Source organism: Rhinopithecus roxellana, chromosome 3, assembly GCF_007565055.1.
Source record: "Rhinopithecus roxellana isolate Shanxi Qingling chromosome 3, ASM756505v1, whole genome shotgun sequence".
NCBI lineage: Eukaryota > Metazoa > Chordata > Mammalia > Primates > Cercopithecidae > Rhinopithecus > Rhinopithecus roxellana.
In genome coordinates this window covers 65,450,016-65,467,851 of record NC_044551.1, presented here as the reverse complement: position 1 = coordinate 65,467,851, position 17,836 = coordinate 65,450,016, and the positions used below count along the sequence as shown (strand labels likewise).

Below are 17,836 nucleotides of genomic sequence, written 5' to 3'. Positions count from 1 at the left end.
CAACTATTGTTAGGCAGGGCTAATACTTTCTTTTTGTTAGGTAGGATTAAAACATTTTTTCTTTCACAAAGCCCCAGAGCAAATTGTCACCTATGTTAAGCCTGAAGGCCAAGGTGGCCACACAATAGCAGATCCATATTCAGTGCATGGACATGGGGGCAGGTACAGAATTTAAAATTGTGCCTAGACTGATGAGACGCATCGCACACAGAGAGCTTCTAACACTTCATGGCAGAGCCTCTACAGGCTGCACTTGACTTTCACAGTCACGTTATAGGCCATGTTTTCAGGGTGACCACAAAATCCCTCTGCATTCAAGTTAGAAGTTGTAATGTGGCCTGTAATAATAAATTTTTTCTTTTATTTATCACATCAACATAGAACATCACTAATCCATGCTTTAGATGAACTTCCTTTTTCCTTTCCTGACTAATGAATTAGCTGGAATGTTAGAAAATGGAACATATCATTGCGTTCTTTAAGAAGTAAAGACTACTGAATAAAACTCATTGTAGGCCGGGCGCGGTGGCTCAAGCCTGTAATCCCAGCACTTTGGGAGGCCGAGACGGGCGGATCACGAGGTCAGGAGATCGAGACCATCCTGGCTAACACGGTGAAACCCCGTCTCTACTAAAAATACAAAAAAAAAAAAACTAGCCGGGCGAGGTGGCGGGCGCCTGTAGTCCCAGCTACTGGGGAGGCTGAGGCAGGAGAATGGCCTAAACCCGGGAGGCGGAGCTTGCAGTGAGCTGAGATCCAGCCACTGCACTCCAGCCTGGGCGACAGAGCGAGACTCCGTCTCAACAAAAAAAAAAAAAAAAAAAAAAAAACCTCATTGTAGTTAACCAACAACAACCACCACCAAATAGTTTTCAGTTGCTTTCAAGATGATTCGTTTGAATGAATTTAGCTATTATTTTTATTTTATTGTGGTAAGAAGAGTTAAAACACAAGATCTACTCTCTTAAAAGATATTTAAGTACACAACACAATATTATCAACTATAGGCACAACGTTGTACAACAGATCTCTGGAACTTATTCATCTTGCATAACTGAAACTTTATACCCATTATTAGTGATTCCCCATTTTACCTCCTCCCAATCCCTGCAACTATCATTCTACTGTCTGCTCCTACGAGTCTCGCTATTTGAGATACGTCATATAAGTGTAATCGTGCAGTATTTGCCCTTTTGTGGCTGGCATCTTTCACTTAGCATAATGTCCTCAAGGTTCATCCATGCTGTAGTATATAACAAGGACTTCCTCTTTTCTCTGACTGAGTAATATTCCTTTGTATGTATATACCACATTTTCTTTATTCATTCATCAACGTTTAGGTTGTTTCCACATCTTAGCTATTGTGAATAGTGGTGCAACGAACATGGGAGTGCAGGTATGTCTTCAACATACTGATTTCAATTCTTTTGGAAAAATATGCAGAAGTGGGCTTGCTGAAACTTTTCTTTTTTCTTTTCTTTTTTTTTTTTTTTTGAGATGGAGTCTCGCTCTGTTGCCCAGGCTGGAGTGCAGTGGCAGGATCTTGACTCACTGCAAGCTACGCCTCCCGGGTCCACACCATTCTCCTGCCCCAGCCTCCCAAGTAGCTGGGACTACAGGCACCCGCCACCATGCCAGGCTAACTTTTTTGTATTTTTAGTAGAGACGGGGTTTCACCGTGTTAGCCAGGATGGTCTTGATCTCCTGACCTTGTGATCCACCCACCTCGGCCTCCCAAAATGTTGGGATTACAGGCATGAGCCACGGCGCCCGGCCTAAAAACTTTTATTTTAACTTCAGGAGTACATGTGCAGGTTTGTCACGTAGGTAAACGTGTATCTGTCATGGAGGTTTGTAGTACAGATTATTTCGTCACCCAGGTATTAAGCCTAGTACCCATTAGTTATTTTTCCTGATCCTCTCCCTCCTCCCACCCTCCACCTTCCAACAGGCCCTAGTATGTGTATTTTCCCTCTATGTGTCCATGTGTTTGTTCTCATCATTTAGCTCCCACTTATAAGTGAGGACACACGGTATTTGATTTTCTGTTCCTCTTGTCAAGGGGAATGGTAACTTTCTTTCCTTTCATACAATACTGTATTTTAATTTTTTGAGGAAAGTCCATACTGTTTTCCATAATGACTGTGCTAATTGCCATTCTCTCTAATGGTGGCCAGGGTTTCCTTTTCTCCCTGCCAGCACTTGTCATCTTGTATCTTTTTGATGATAGCCATCTGAACACTTTCGAGGTGATATCTCGTCATGGATTTGATTTGCATTTTCTTGATCATTGGTGACATTGAGCATCTTTTTATATATCGATTGGCCATTTGTATGTCTTCTTTGGAGAAATGTCTATTCAAGTCCCTAGCTCATTTTTAAAATGACTCATTAGGTTTTTTGCTGAGTTGTAGGACTTTCTTATATATTTCGGATATTAACCACTTATCAGATATATGGTTTGTAAGTATTTTCTCCCATTATGTAGGTTACCTTTGCACCCTGTTGATCATTTCCTTTGCTGTGCAGAAGCCATTTATTTATTTATTTATTTATTATTTATTTATTTAGAGACAGAGTCTCACTGTTTCCCAGGCTGGAGTGCCATGGCAGAATCTCAGCACACTGCAACCTCCGCCTCCCAGATTCAAGCAATTCTCCTGCCTCAGCCTCCCCAGTAGCTGGGATTACAGGTGTGCACCACCACACCCAGCTAATTTTTGTATTTTTAGTAGAGACAGGGTTTCACCTTGTTGGCCATGATGGTTTTGAACTTCTGACCTCAAATGATCCACCTGCCTTGGCCTCCCAAAGTGCTGGGTTTACAGACATGAGCCACAGCTCCCCGCCTGCAGAAGCTTTTTGGTTTGATGTAGTCCCGCTTGCCTATTTTTGCTTTTGTTGCCTGTGCTTATGGTGTCATATCCATTAAATCATTGCCAAGGCCAATGTCATGATGCTTTTTCCTGTTTTCTTCTAGGAGTTTTATAATTTCAGGTCTTACACTTAAGTCTTTAATCCATTTTGAGTTGATTTTTGTGTAAGATGTAAGGTAAAGGTTCCATTTTATTTATTTGCATGTGGATATCCAGTTTTCCCAACACATTTGTTGAACAGATTATCCTTTCCCCCTTGTATATTCTTGGCACCCTTGCTGAAGATGAGTTGATCATATATGTGTAGATTTATTTCTGGTTCTATGTTCTGCTCAATTGGTCTGTGTGTCTGTCTATATGCCTGCACCATATTGTTTTAACTACTGTAGATTTGTGATATATTTTGAAATCAGGAAGTGTGGTGCCTGCTGCTTTGTTTCTTTCTCAAGATTGTTTTGGCTACTTGAGGTCTTTTTGGTTTCATATGGATTTTATAATTGTTTTTCTATTTCAGTAAAAAAAGGATTTAGCTATTTTTAATGCAACTGTTTTTAATAGATAAGATTTATTTTTCACATGTGTTTGAGATCAGGAAGGAAGAAATGAAGCACACACCCTTTCGGGAACTAGTATAAATCAGCCTTGGAATGAAATTCTAATATGCCAGCTATTTTCACCCCAAATGATGATCAACAGTTGGTAAAAGTTCAGACTTTTCAGGGTTGCAATTGACTGATAACAAACTTGAGCGTAAGCCAAAGGGGAAATTTTTCATCAGGACACGAAGACTTCTTCCAGAATACATGGGGAGGCCAGGACGTGGGCGATTAAAGGCAGGAGCTTGAATGCTACTCCCCAGTCTCTCTGTCTGCTAGCTGACTTTACTGACATGTGCAGTCCCTGTGCTGGTAAACAGGCCACCAACATTTCTAAGTTTTACATGTTACTGTTAGACAAATAAAAATAACATAAACTAATGTGTTTCACAAAATTGTAGGATGAGGCCACCAGAGGCCGGGGGGTAGGATCTTGTCATAACATGACTGTTCTCGGGCAGCATAGGAATAGAGAAGGGAGAAGCATTTTCAGAAGAAGGGATGCTAAATCCACAAAATAATAGGTTTCCACAAAAGAGTAAAACAAAACAAAACAAAACAAAGCCCCACCTCAATTCAATGTCTTTGATTGTAAATTTTCTCACATGTGAAATGGTAATATGTACTAAGAATTATTGTAGGGATCAAATATTATATAAAACACAAAGAGGATGTATTTAAATGGTAGCTGTTATTGAATTATATCAACCATATTATATGTCTTTATCACTAGGGTTTTACTCCTAGTAATAGTAGTTTTATACGAGCGCATGCATAGGATATGTTTTTCATATTATTATTAAATTAGAATGAATGACTTCATATTAGAATATTAACAGACTTTAAAAGCCACCATTAGAAAAAGAGGGAACTAAGTTAAAATATAATTGCAGAACTGCATTTCAAAAGATTAGCTAGAAATGGGTCCCATTAAAGATCATGTGCCATAATATAGTGGTTTAGCTGCATCAGAGAGAAGAGCTGAAATGTAGAGTGTAGTGAAATTGAGAAGATTGAAGAAAGGGGGAACTGGAAGTTATAAAGCAGAAACAGAAAATAAAATAATTAGGAACTGCCCAAAAGAAGTAGTATTTTGATCCCATATCAAGGATTGTTGAATGACATCATCCGTTAAGGCCTAAGAACACTGAGAGTAAGAAAGTAGTGATTTGGCAAGAAGGCTTTTGAAGAGTAATGATGGGAGGAAAAGGTGAGAGATTAAGTGATCTATCTGCCCATATTATCGCAGTGAGTCAGAAACAAAGTCCAGACTAGAGAGATCCCTGTGTCCAGCCAGGTAGTCAATCCTTCACAGACAACAAACAGCCTTGGAAATTAACCAAATGACTAGACTAGCAGCAAAAAAAGTGAGATGTTGCAGCCTAAAGTAAGATGCCTGCAGATGGATAACTGTGAAGGAGATAGGGGACTGTTCGTGTTTGCACAATGGCCTTTTGAGTATCTCAACTCCTGAAGGAGTGACCAGCCCATACACACCTGTGGCTATTTCTCATCAGGTGGGACGAGAGACTGAGAAAAGAAATAAGACATAGAGACAAAGTATAGAGAAAGAACAGTGGGCTCAGGAGACGGGTGCTCAGCATACGGAGGACCTGCACCGGCACTGGTCTCTGAGTTCCCTCAGTATTTACTGGTTACTATTTTCACTATCTCAGCGAGAGGAATGTAGTAGGAGAGTAGGGTGATAGTGGGGAGAAGGTCAGCAAGAAAACATGTGAGCAAAGGAATCTGTGTCACAAATAAGTTCAAGGGAAATTACTATGCCTGGATGTGCATGTAGGCCAGATTTATGCTTCTCTCCACCCAAACATCTCAGTGGAGTAAAGAATAACAGAGCAGCATTCCTGCCAACATGTCTCACCTCCCGCCACAGGGCAGTTTTTCTCCTATCTCAGAATAGAACAAATGTACAATCGGGTTTTATACCGAGACATTCCGTTCCCAGGGGCAGGCAGGAGACAGAGGCCTTCCTCTTATCTCAACTGCAGGAGGACCTTCCTCTTGTACTAATCCTCCTCAGCACAGACCCTTCACGGGTGTTGGGCTGGGGGATGGTCAGGTCTTTCCCATCCCACGAGGCCATATCTCAGGTTATCACATGGGGAGAAACCTTGGACAATACCCGGCTTTCCAGGGCAGAGATCCCTGCGGCTTTCCGCAGTGCATCATGCTCTTGGTTAATCGAGAATGGAGAATGGCGGTGACTTTTACCAAGCATACTGCCTGTAAACATTTTGTTAATAAGGCACATCCTGCACAGCCCTAGATCCCTTATAGCTTGATTCCATACAACACATGTTTTTGTGAGCTCAAGGTTGGGGCAAAGTTACAGATTAACAGCATCTCAGGGCAAAGCAACTGTTCAGGGTGCAGGTCAAAATGGAGTTTCTTATGTCTTCCTTTTCTATATAGACACAATAACAGTCTGATCTCTCTTTCTTTTCCCTACAACTCCCTTCAGGCTTACTCTAAAATATGCCATGACTAACATCTAGCCAGTAGATCATAATGAAATGCCATTTAACATCCCTCACTGCCTGCATCAAAGGGAAAAGTACTGCCAGGTCCAGAACCGTTGGTGTGTCTGTCGTTAAGCAGTGGTGACGCATGGGCACGTGACATCAGCCTCTTCCCTGACGGCAGAGAAATGAAGTGTAAAGAGCCTCATTCCTTAGTGCCTTAGAATAGATCTAAAAGAGAAAAGTCTGCCAGCTACGTGCAGTGACAGAAGAGGATCTAAATAAGGACAGCAGAAGAGAAAACTGCAAGCTAGCCAGTGTTTAGTTATCTGTGGTGCCTCCTAACCTCACCTTGCTGGGACCTGCCAGCCTGCTCCTCCTCTCTGCCAGCCTACCCCCTCCTATCCACCCTCCTTCCTTCTTTTAACAAACTCTGAACAACAGATTTAGTTGTGTACTCAGTATTTTTTATATAGCTTGAAGAGCCTTTGTCATATTTTATTCCAGCTTTTAATGTCTGTTTTCCACCCTAAATGCAAATGCCTCCAAGTTCCACCATGCATCTCACCCATCTTCCTCCAGAGCACCAGGCAGACATACACCTGGCCCTCCTGGGAGGTGCCCAAAAGAAAATTGAATAAAGGAGCTTCTATTTCCACCTAGTTACCAATTAGGGATTCGTCACCACTAAAATGCTGCTGACAGCATCCGAAGATGTGGCACCCACCAGGCAATGAAAGTTGAATGGTAAAACCTCAGGAAAAGGAGGAGGTGCTGAAAGGATTCCTGGGTCGCCTCTAAAAGCCCACAGCCAGCTCAGCAGTGCCAGTGCCATAGCAGCTCAAGGTGGGGAGCAAGCTGGAGGGATGGGGCCGGGATAGGGTGAGGCAAGTAGGGGACTCCTGGGGACACAAAAGTTAAGGGGGTGCCAAAAAAAAAAAAAACTCAGTCATGATAAATAATATTATAATGCAATCTGTTATAAAATAAAAATTTATGCAAAAATCCGTACTGAAAAAAAAAGTCAAAGTTTTAAATAAATACTCTGTGTCCGTGACTTTTCCTTTTGCCTCAGTCCCCATTCTGCTTTCTGCATGTGTTGGCTAATAGAATGGAAACAAAAGGACCCTGGATTGGGTGCCCCAAGTACTGGACCCCTGGCTGGAAGCATGGGGTCATTCTCCTCATCTCTAAGATGAAGGATGTGGGAGTAACTATCAGCATCACTGCAGGAGACAGACGGTGTCTCAAATTGGGTAATTTGAGGAGTTGAATAAAAGGACTGTTTACAAAGTTGTGGGCAGTATGCAGGAAAAATGCAAGGAAGCATGCAGTGTCCCAGGACCAAGAGCAGAGAGGAGCTGTCACTCAGCCTCCTGGGCACAGAACAGGTAGGAGGGCACAGACAGGAACAGGAACAGGAGGGGCAAAGGAAGACATCCAGCCCTGGTCTTTAAGGTCCTGCCATGCTTTTAAAACTTGTCTGCAAATTCTTTGACACTCTTCTCACAAAAAGGTAGATACTAATTCTCTTTCCATGTGACCTCTTAGGCTAAGTTAGTAAAAAAGCAAAATGCCTTCAGCCAGGAGTTTTCCCTCTCTTGTGCAATATGTGCCTTTGGTACCCTGAGCCACCATGAAAGAAGTCCAGCTACCAGGAAGCCACTATGCTGGAGAGGTCACACGGAGAGACCACATACAGGGAGATGCCCCGGAGCCCTAGCTGTTTCAGTCCTCAAATGTTTAATCATCACAGTCTGGGTACCAGATGAGTAAAGCAGCCCTAGAGGTGACCCGGTTCTAGCCACCATCTGACTGCACCATCAAGAGAGAACTCAAGACAGAACCACCCCACTGAGTACTTCCCAATATCTAACCCACAGGAATCACGAGAAATAATAAATGGCTGTTGTTTTAAGCCACTAAGTTTTGGAGTGATGCATTATTCAGGAATAGATAACTAATATAGGCCCTTTTCATTTCTAATTTTCTACATTCTCTGGGGCTCTGAACTGGGGAGTCCCCAAGTGCTCCAGCTGTATGACAACCTTTGTCTGTGAAACCCTTGAGCTGAATCACCATTTGTGAGGCATAGCCTTGGGCCCAGCTAGCTGTTTCTACACCGAATCCACATCTGTAAAAACAAGCTGACTGGTGCCAAGCTCAACTTGTGGGGGCATAAGAAGTGGCTGAAGAGCTGATACTAAACACCCCAATGTCTCAGCCCCGAGCCCAGCACACTCTCACCAGCTGGTGAAAGATCAATAAACCCTGCTCCCTTTTCAATGCTGACATTTTAACATTTCTAATCATGACTATTGTGCAAACAAACAAGGTTCCTCTAAGTCATTTAGGGAAAGATAGTCATTTAATATTAAAGAAATTAGAGTTTTTTGCTTTTTTTTTTTTTTTTGGCCAATATAATAGCTATACTGGGCTGAGTATGGTGGCTCATGCCTATAATCCCAGCACTTTGGGAGGCCAAGGCAGGTGGATCACATGAGTTCAGGAGTTCGAGACCAGTCTGGCCAATGTAGTGAAACCCCGTCTCTACTAAAAATACAAAAATTAGCCAGGCATAGTGACAGGCGCCTATAGTTCCAGCAACTCGGGAGGCTGAGGCAGAAGAATTGCTTGAACCCGGGAGGCAGAAGTTGCAGTGAGCAAAGATCGCACCACTGCACTCCAGCCTAGGCAACAAAGCAAGACTCTGTCTAAAAAATAATAATAATAAAATAATAATAGTTATATGGTAGGTCCCATTCATGTTTTTAAATATCATGCTATAAAACTCACCAGAACACTGAATACCTTTAGAGTTAAAAAGTAAACATCCAGAACCAACTGCAGGTGCTCTCAATGGCCAAAATTGGAACAATTTGAGCAACAAAATAAAGTAATATTGGATTATAAAACAGTGAATAAAATAAATTTCTACAAATCCACACTAATATAAATAAATAATTGAAAAATTAATAAATGGAGAGAAGAGACAAGTCTCCTGCCCAGAAGAATCCCAAATAATTTATCTTGATTCTCTGCCATCAACGGGGGAGGCATAACTCTGTGCTCCTTAAAAGTGCACTTCACATAGTGACTTCCCTCCAAAGAGGATAGCGTGAGAAGGGGGAAGGGAGGGGTGGAGTGGGTGGGGAGTAAGTCTGTAGTGGAGAAGCCTGACAGACGCCATCTCCATCTCAGTCAACATCAACAGTGATTAATCACATTGGTAGTATCTACCCTTGTGTACTAGTCTGTTCTCACGCTGCTAGTAAGTACATACCCAAGACTGGGTCATTTATAAAGAAAAAGAGGTTTAATGGACTTACAGTTTTACATGGCTGGGGAGGCCTCACAATCATGGCAGAAGGTGAAGTGGGGAGCAAAGGCACCTCTTACTTGGCAGCAGGCAAGAGAGCATGTGTAGGGGAACCGCCCTTTATAAAACCGTCAGATCTCATGAGACTTATTCACTATCGCAAGAACAGCGTGGGAACCCATGGTTCTTGGGACCCCAATTCACTATGCCAAAAGGAAAAAAATTAAGCTGAAAGTTGAGTCATGCAAGAAACGGTCTTTCCTTTTGTTCTTGCATGTATAGCCTGCAGAACCATGAGCCAATTAAACTTCTTTTCTTTACAAATTATCCACTCTCAGATATTTCTTTATAGCAATGCAAGAACTGTATTAGTCAGGGTTCCCCAGAGAACCCTGGAGAATGGACTAATACACACCGACAACCCAATCTAATCATGAGTAAAACAGACAAATTCCAACAGAGGGGCATCCTGACCAGTACTTCTCAAAATTGTCAAGATCATCAAAAACAAGAAAAGTCTGAGCAACCGTCCCAGTCAAGGGGAACTTAAGGAGACATGACCAGCAAATGTGATGGAGTATCTTAGGTGGGATCCTGGACCAGAAAAAGAACATTTGGTAAAAACTAAAGAAATCTGAATAAACTATGGCTTTAGTTAATATTATTACATAGAGATTGGTTCATGAGGCCGGGCATGGTGGCTCATGCCTGTAATCCCAGCACGTTGGGAGGCTGAGGTGGGTGGATCACTTGAGGTCAGGAGTTCAAGACCAGCCTGGCCAACATGGTGAAATCCTTTCTCTACTAAAAATAGAAAAATTAGCCAGGCGTGGTGGCAGGCACCTGTAATCCCAGCTACTCAGGAGGCTGAGGCAGGAGAATCACTTGAACCCAGAAGGTGGAGGTTGCAATCGGTCGAGATCGTGCCACTGCACTCCAGCCTGGGTGACAGAGCAAGGCTCCATCTAAAAAAAATTTTTAAAAATAAAAAAATTGTCACTTACTTCCATTCATCTATAGTTATTCCCTGCATTTTCCTCAGTCTCCTTTGCTCCGGCTCCCACCACCTCCACCAGACTGCAAAAACTTCTCTCAGTTAGGTTACTCCTAATTTTTACACCTACTGATGACTCTCTTTGTTCCTTGACTTCTCTGCATTTTTTGACAGTTTCTCTTTTTCCTCTTTTTGGAATCTATTCCTTTTGTTTTAGGTAAACTTGATTTTTTTTTTTTTTTTTTTAAGATGGAGTCTTTCTTTGTTGCCAGGCTAGAGTGCGGTGGTGTGATCTCGGCTCACTGCAACCTCCGCCTTTTGGGCTCAAGTGATTCTCCTGCCTCAGCCTCCGGAGTAGCTGGGACTACAGACGTATGCCACCACGCCCAGCTAATTTTTGTACTTTTAGTAGAGACAGGGTTTCACCATGTTGGTCAGGATGGTGTAATCTCGTGACCTTGTGATCCACCCACCTCAGCCTCCCAAAGTGCTGGCATTACAGGCGTGAGCCACTGCACCTGACCCCGTAAACCTGATTTTTTAAAGGAGTCAGACATGTGCCAATTTTAAAAACATTGAAAAAATGAATTAGGCTGGGCGTGGCGGCTCTCGCCTGTAATCCCAGCACTTTGGGAAGTCCAGGCAAGTGGATGACCTAGGGTCAGGACTCTACTAAAAATACAAAAATTAGCCGGGTGTGGTGGTATGTGCCTGTAATCCCAGCTACTCAGGAGGCTGAGGCAGGAGAATCGCTTGAACTCAGGAGGCAGAGGTTGCAGTGAGCCAAGACTGCGCCATTGCACTCCAACTTGGGCAACAGGAGCAAAACTCTATCTTAAAAAAAAAAAAAAAAAAAAAAAAAAAAAGAGTTAAACACCAATCTTGTTCCATATTATTTCACACTTTATATGATATATAAAAATTTGCAGCCCCAAGCTGGGTGTGGTGGCTCACGCCTGTAATCTCAGCACTTTGGGAGGCCGAGGCAAGCAGATCACAAGGTCAGGAGATTGAGACCATCCTGGCTAACAGGGTGAAACCCCATCTCTACTAAAAATACAAAAAATTAGCCAGGCATGGTGGTGGATGCCTGTAGTCTCAGCTACTCAGGAGGCTGAGACAGGAGAATGGCATGAACCCTGAAGGTGGAGCTTGCAGTGAGCCGAGATGGCACTACTGCACTCCAGCCTGAGCGACAAAGCGAGATTCTGTCTCAAAAAAAAAAAAAAAAAAAAAAAAAAAATTTGCAGCCCCAAACTTAATAGTTGATTTTATTTACATCTTAGACATTGGAAAAGCAGAGCAGTCAAAGAATAATAGTGCCAAGGTTTTTTTTCCTTTCAAAATCTATTTTTTCTCTAATGTGAAATATATGATCCTAAAGAAATAAATCATTTGTAATTGTCTGAGGTGGGGAGCGGTCATAATAGATGGTCCTTAAAGTCACTGGTCATGTTATAGGGAGGCAGTGAGATATGAAGACAGGGATGCATATTTCAAATTTTCAGGTTTAGGTTTAGAATTTTTTTTGCATGATGAGCAAATAAAGGGATAGAGGCACATTCTATTAGTTTAAAAACATGGGGCCCCGGAACAACTTGGTATCTGTATGGGGAAAAAAACATGATCTCTACTTCACACCATACATAAAAATTAATTTGAGATGGGTCATACACATAGACATGAAAACTAAAATTATAAAATATATAGGAGGAAACATAGGGGAATACCTTTGCAATGTTGGGACAGGTAAAGATTTCCTAGGTAACAGAAAACACTAACCATTAAAAAACTAATAAATTAAACTTCATTAACATTAAACATTTCTGTTCATCAGAAGACACTGTGGGGACTCAGAAAGTGATGCCCCCAAGTGAAGTCTTCAGAAGCAGCCTCAAAAGCAAAGTTTCTTCGACTCTCTCCTGCCCTCCTGTCGCTCACCTCTCATTCGTCCTCAAGACAAGCCACAGAAACTAGAATTTCTCTTCTGCAAAGTGGTTCATAAAAACCAGAATCCCAAAAATCCCCAAAGCCAGCCATAAAACGTAAAAGTGTAACCTACTGTAACCTTCCCCTGCCTTTCTGAGTAAGAACTGGCCACAAAGAAATTCTCTTACCTATTTTGTTTGATTGTAGGTCATGGAACTACCTTTCCAGAAAGGGCCCCTGGCTCATACCCAGGAGGAGAGTGAGGCCAAGAAGAATCTGAATAGACAGGCATTGATGGGTTCCCCTGTCTGTCTATTCCCACTAGGTCATACCATTTTTGACCAATCACATTTCTTTTTTTGGTTTTTTGTTTGTTTGTTTTTGTTTTTTTGAGATGGAGTCTCACACTGTTGCCCAGGCTGGATTGCGGTGGCGCGATCTCGGCTCACTGCAACCTCCGCCTCCTGGGTTCAAGCTCTTGCCTCAGCCTCTTGAGTGCCTGGAATTACAGGCATGCACCACCACGCCCAGCTAATTTTTGTATTTTTAGTAGAGACAGGGTTTTACCACGTTGGCTCAACTGGTCTTGAACTCCTGACCTCTATAAAGTTCTAGAAAAGAAAAAGGGAATGAAAGAACAGCAGAAACATAACAGGGATGAAAAGAAGAAAGGGAGAAAATCGCACAGAAAGGAAGAGGTCATAGGTTGCCTGCTTTTTTTTTTTTTTTGAGACAGGACCTTGCTTTGTTGCCGAGGCTGGAGTGCAGTGGCGCGATTATGGCTCACTGCAGCGTCGACCTCCTGGGCTCAAGCAACCCTCCTGCCTCAGCCTCCTGAGTAGCTGGGACCACAGGTGTGTGCCACCACATCCAGCTATTTCTTTTATGGTAGAGATGAGGTCTCGCTGTGTTGCCCAGGCTGATCTCAAACTCCTGGACTGAAGCGATCTGCTCACCTCGACTTGCCAAAGTGTTGGGATTATAGGCATGCGCCATTTTGTGAATTGTAAAATATATAATACGTAGGGAAGAATATATAAAATGCATATCTAAAATTTAAATAAGAATAATAAAATGTATTATTATACTGTCTATATTCCTATCACTCTAGTTCTCTACAAAAAAAAATCAAACATTACCAGGGTATTACCCCAGTTGCAACCCCTTCCTCCTCGTTACGTAGGGCAAGAGTACTCATTCTCCTGCTTTTTTTTTTCTTTTGGTTATATCGCCTACATATGTGTCCCTAAGTGATATGTTGCTTAATTTTGCAATCTTGAGGGGCAAGCATAAATTTAGCCTTTATGAAGAAGCCATTTCCGGTCTCTTATCTGGAAGGGTCAGAGTCTGGCTGTTGGTGTCCTGAACCTGAGTGGAAAGGCCAGGGAGGGCTCTGCAGCCAGGATTTGCTGAGCATAAGATCACTTACTCTTCTGTTTTGGGTATGACGATCAGACTTCCAACTGTGTCTGGTGTCCATAGTACAGAGAATAAGCTTTCATACTCCTGTTGGGTGAAAGATTGGGGGCTCAAGGGCTGAGGAATAATGAAGGAGAGATGTCTCTTGAGATCTCGCAGCTTCCCAGTGCTCCTTCTTTTGGTGCCCTTGCCTCTTCCCTCTTCCCTCTTCCCTTCTCCATCCCCAGTGGCGATCCCAGGCAGGATTCCACAACCTAAAGCAGCTTGGTTCATTTACCCACTGCGGCCATGAGGTTAGGCTTTTGTGAGACTACCAAACCAGTTTTCAAAATGTTTCCAGTTTCCAAAACATTCTTGCTGTTGTTTCCTTCACGGGGGTGTGTGTGTGTGTGGGGTGTGTGTGTGTGTGTGTGTGTGTGTGTGTGTAGGAACTTCAATGGAGTTTTGGGAGAGAGTAAAATTGTATGCTGATTCAATCTGCCATCCTCACTTCATAAATATTTTTTGATTGACTTTTTTCTCTATTACACCAAAAAATTATATGTTCATGGTTTTAAAAAAATGTTTAAAATATAGATAAATAAAAAAGAAAAACCATAAATCAGCCTTAATCCTACCATGTAGATATAACCATGATTAACGTTTCGGTATTTATCCTTTCAGATATGTACGTAATTTTTCTTATAAAAATAAGATTATAGTGCACATACTAATTTGCAATATGATTTCTCATTTTTAATGTTATTTTTCACAGGTGCAATATGATTTCTTCATGTCACATATCACAAACATGTTTTTATGTCATTAAATATAGTTTTTCCACATCATTTAAATGAGCATATAGCATTTTACTGACATACGATATTATTTTATCAATCCCCTATTGATGAACATTTCTATTGTTTCTAATAGGGTAATTTATATTGTAATCAGACTGATATATAATTTAAAAGTCATTATTTTGGCCGGGCACAGTGGCTCATGCCTGTAATCCCGGTACTTTGGGATGCCGAGGCAGGCAGATCACCTGAGATCAGGAGTTCAAGACCATCCTGGCCAACATGGTGAAACCCCGTCTCTACTAAAAATACAAAAATTAGCCGGGTGTGGTGGTGTGCACCTGTAATCCCAGCTACTTGGGAGGCTGAGACAGGAAAATCTCTTGAACCTGGGAGGCAGAGGTTGCAGTGAGCCAAGATCATGCCATTGCACTTCATCCAGCCTGGATGCCAACTGGTGACAAGAGTGAAACTCCACCTCAAAAAAAAAAAAAAAAGTCATTATTTTGAGTCTTTAGACTTAATGCTAAAGGCTTAAGCCAATGAATTCTCAAAGGTGATATCCTTTGAGTCTAGATTCAAGGATAAATCAACAGACCAGGGAGAAGGCAGTACCACATCTAGTATCAGAGGTACGTTAGATCAATTACTTTTCATAAAATTTTAAACACTGTGAATCAGATATGTTCCCCAATATTCACTCATTGCCTTCCTTTCCATTTAGAGGAGAGATTGAAAGAAAAGGAATAGAAGCATGAGGCCAAACTGAGCAAAGTGGTTGCTTAATTTATGATGCTAAGATGGTGGATTTTAGATTGCATTTCATAGCACACTATTCCTGTCTGTGAAGACCTCTGGGTATTCTGAGATCGAGAAAGGTCAAATTAATCTCAATGATGTGTCAAATTAGTAATCATATTAATTCCATATTGTCACCTGCTCTTTGGCAGGTTTGATAAACCACGTGTTAAATCAATTATGCAAATAATTTTAGCTAAATTAAAACATCTGTTCCACACATCACCAGATTTCAAGGTGAAAGTCTTCCTGAAGGTGAGTTTTTAGTCCCACAATACATATGACATGTCTTTTGGCTGCATTGTGCATTGGTTTGCCAGCATCGCAATTCACCATTTGCGTCTTACTTTTCTTATGCCAGACATTGAGATGCTACATTTGGGCAGCATTTGACGAAAAGCTAGTTTGTTTTTCACACATAATACATATTGACATAAACTGTAAAACTGGGAATGAAAAATATGGCATGACTATAAGAGATGTATCTTTTCACTTCATGAAAGGATAAGTCATGGGGTCACAAAGGACAAATAGGGTGGACATGCTGGAAATCACTCCAGAAGACCCCAACAAAATACATAGGCATTTGACAACTCCTAGAATCTTACTGTCTTAGTCTGTGTTGCTATAACAAAATACCACACGCTGGGTAATTTATAAACAATAGAAATTTATTTCTCACTGTTCCGAAGTCTGGGAAGTCCAAGATCAAGGCACCAGCAGATTCAGTGTCAGGCGAGGGCTGCTCTCTGCTTCCATGATGGTTCCTATTGCTGCATCCTCTGAAGGGGAGGAACACTGTGTCCTCACATGGTGGAAGAGACAAAAGAGCAAGAGAATGCTCCCTTCCACCTTCTGCCCTTTCATAAGGGTGTTAACCCCATTTATGAGGGTGGAGCCCACATGATTTAGTCACCTCCCAAAGGCCAAACCTCTTTATACCGTTGCCTTGGGGATTAGGCTTCAACATGAATTTTGGAGGGGACACTATTATTCAAACCATAGCACTTGCCTACTCATTTCTCCTTTTCTGTGAGATCACTTGGTTTTGAGTTTGTAACTATCTTCATTCTCTCTGCCGCCATCTTTCCTTAGTTGCATTTTCAATAGAGAAGAATGAAGTAATTCACAAACTTTAGTTTTGCATAAGAATCAACTGGGGAATGTGTTAAAAGTGCAAGGATTATCGTTTAGTAGGATTCTTTTAGTAGGATGGAGCCCAGAAATCTGTATTTTTTAAGCACTCATGGTCATTCTGATTTAGTGGTCTGTGGCCTGCATTGGCAGAAACACTTGGTAGAGGATGATTAAGAGCATGGACTTTGAAGTGTGACATCCCTGGATTTGAATTCTTCCTCTGTCACTAATTCTTCTGTGGTCCTAGGCAAGTTATTTAATATAAGTCTCAGTTTCCTAACCTATACAATGGGATACTACAACACGGATGAAACTTGAAAACACTATGCTAAATGAAATAAGCCAGAAATATATGATTCCACTTGTATGCAGTACCTGGAACAGGCAAATTCGTAGAGACAGAAAGTAGACTAATGGCTACCAGGTGGTTGGGGGGGTGGTGTTTTTGTTTTGTGTGTTTTTGTTTTGGTACGTTTTGTTTGGTGGTGAAGTTCTGGGGGTGTGGTGTTGTCCTCCGGCTTGTGTTTTTGAATTTTATTTTGGTTTTTTTTGTATATATACCACAATCAAATGAAAGATGTGGCCATGAAGAAATGAGAATAAATGTTCAAGTTGTATTCTTAAAAATCGGAACAATAATTCCTGTTCCCTAAGGTTGTTGTGAATATTGAGTGAGATAATATATGAAAAGTGTATTTAGTACAGGGCCTGCCATGTAGCAAATGCTCAGGGGATGGTAGGTAGCTACCACCCAGTAACAGGGGACAGCTCCTTCTGGTATTCAGCAACACGTCACCGGCCGTTCTGAGCAGGTGAGTGGTTACCAGCCCAGACTCAGCACATGAGGCTGAGACTCGACCAGGTCAGACACTGCTCAGCTCTCTAAGGTACATTCACATGGTTTGAGGTGATTCCTCCACCCGCCGGGTCCCAATTCTAGAACTTCTCTTGAAGAGGCTCTCTCACTCCACAGGATTCTCCCCTATTCCACTGTACTGACAGAGGAGACACCACGGGAACAACGTTTTTCTTTCCATGCTGCCCCTTGAGGGAGGCGAGAACTCCATCCAGCAACACAGTCTAGAGAAGAGGACACGGGAAGCCTCATCCGGGCACTCCGCCTGGCTTCTCTGAAGCTCTGAATCCCCCACCACCTGACACCCTTTCTCTTTCTCTCTCCTTTGAATCATCTCAATTTTATACCAAACTTGGAATACTGTGGACTCTAAAACTTTATCCTTAAACATCCTTTTGAAAATAACTCCCACAGCTGCAAATAGCAAGAATTGAGATTATGACAGTAAGTTAAATTTAATTACAAAAGTGCCTCTTTGTTTTCCCTTGGATTTATTTTAGCATTGATGAAGCAAATATAATTTTGATTTTAATTAGTTTCAGCTCCCACTGGTACTAAGCCGCTTTGTTTAGGTGTTAAATGTTACAGAGTCATTAAAGGCTTTTCTTACAGTTTTTTAATCTTTCTTCCCAAATCCCATCAGAAAAAAAAAA

General features: G+C 41.8%; 1 pseudogene; it reads right to left on the bottom strand.

The window, feature by feature from the left end:
* Window positions 1–2,016: 2,016 nt before the first annotated feature.
* Window positions 2,017–2,096, bottom strand: LOC115896706 (annotated as a pseudogene).
* Window positions 2,097–17,836: the final 15,740 nt, after the last annotated feature.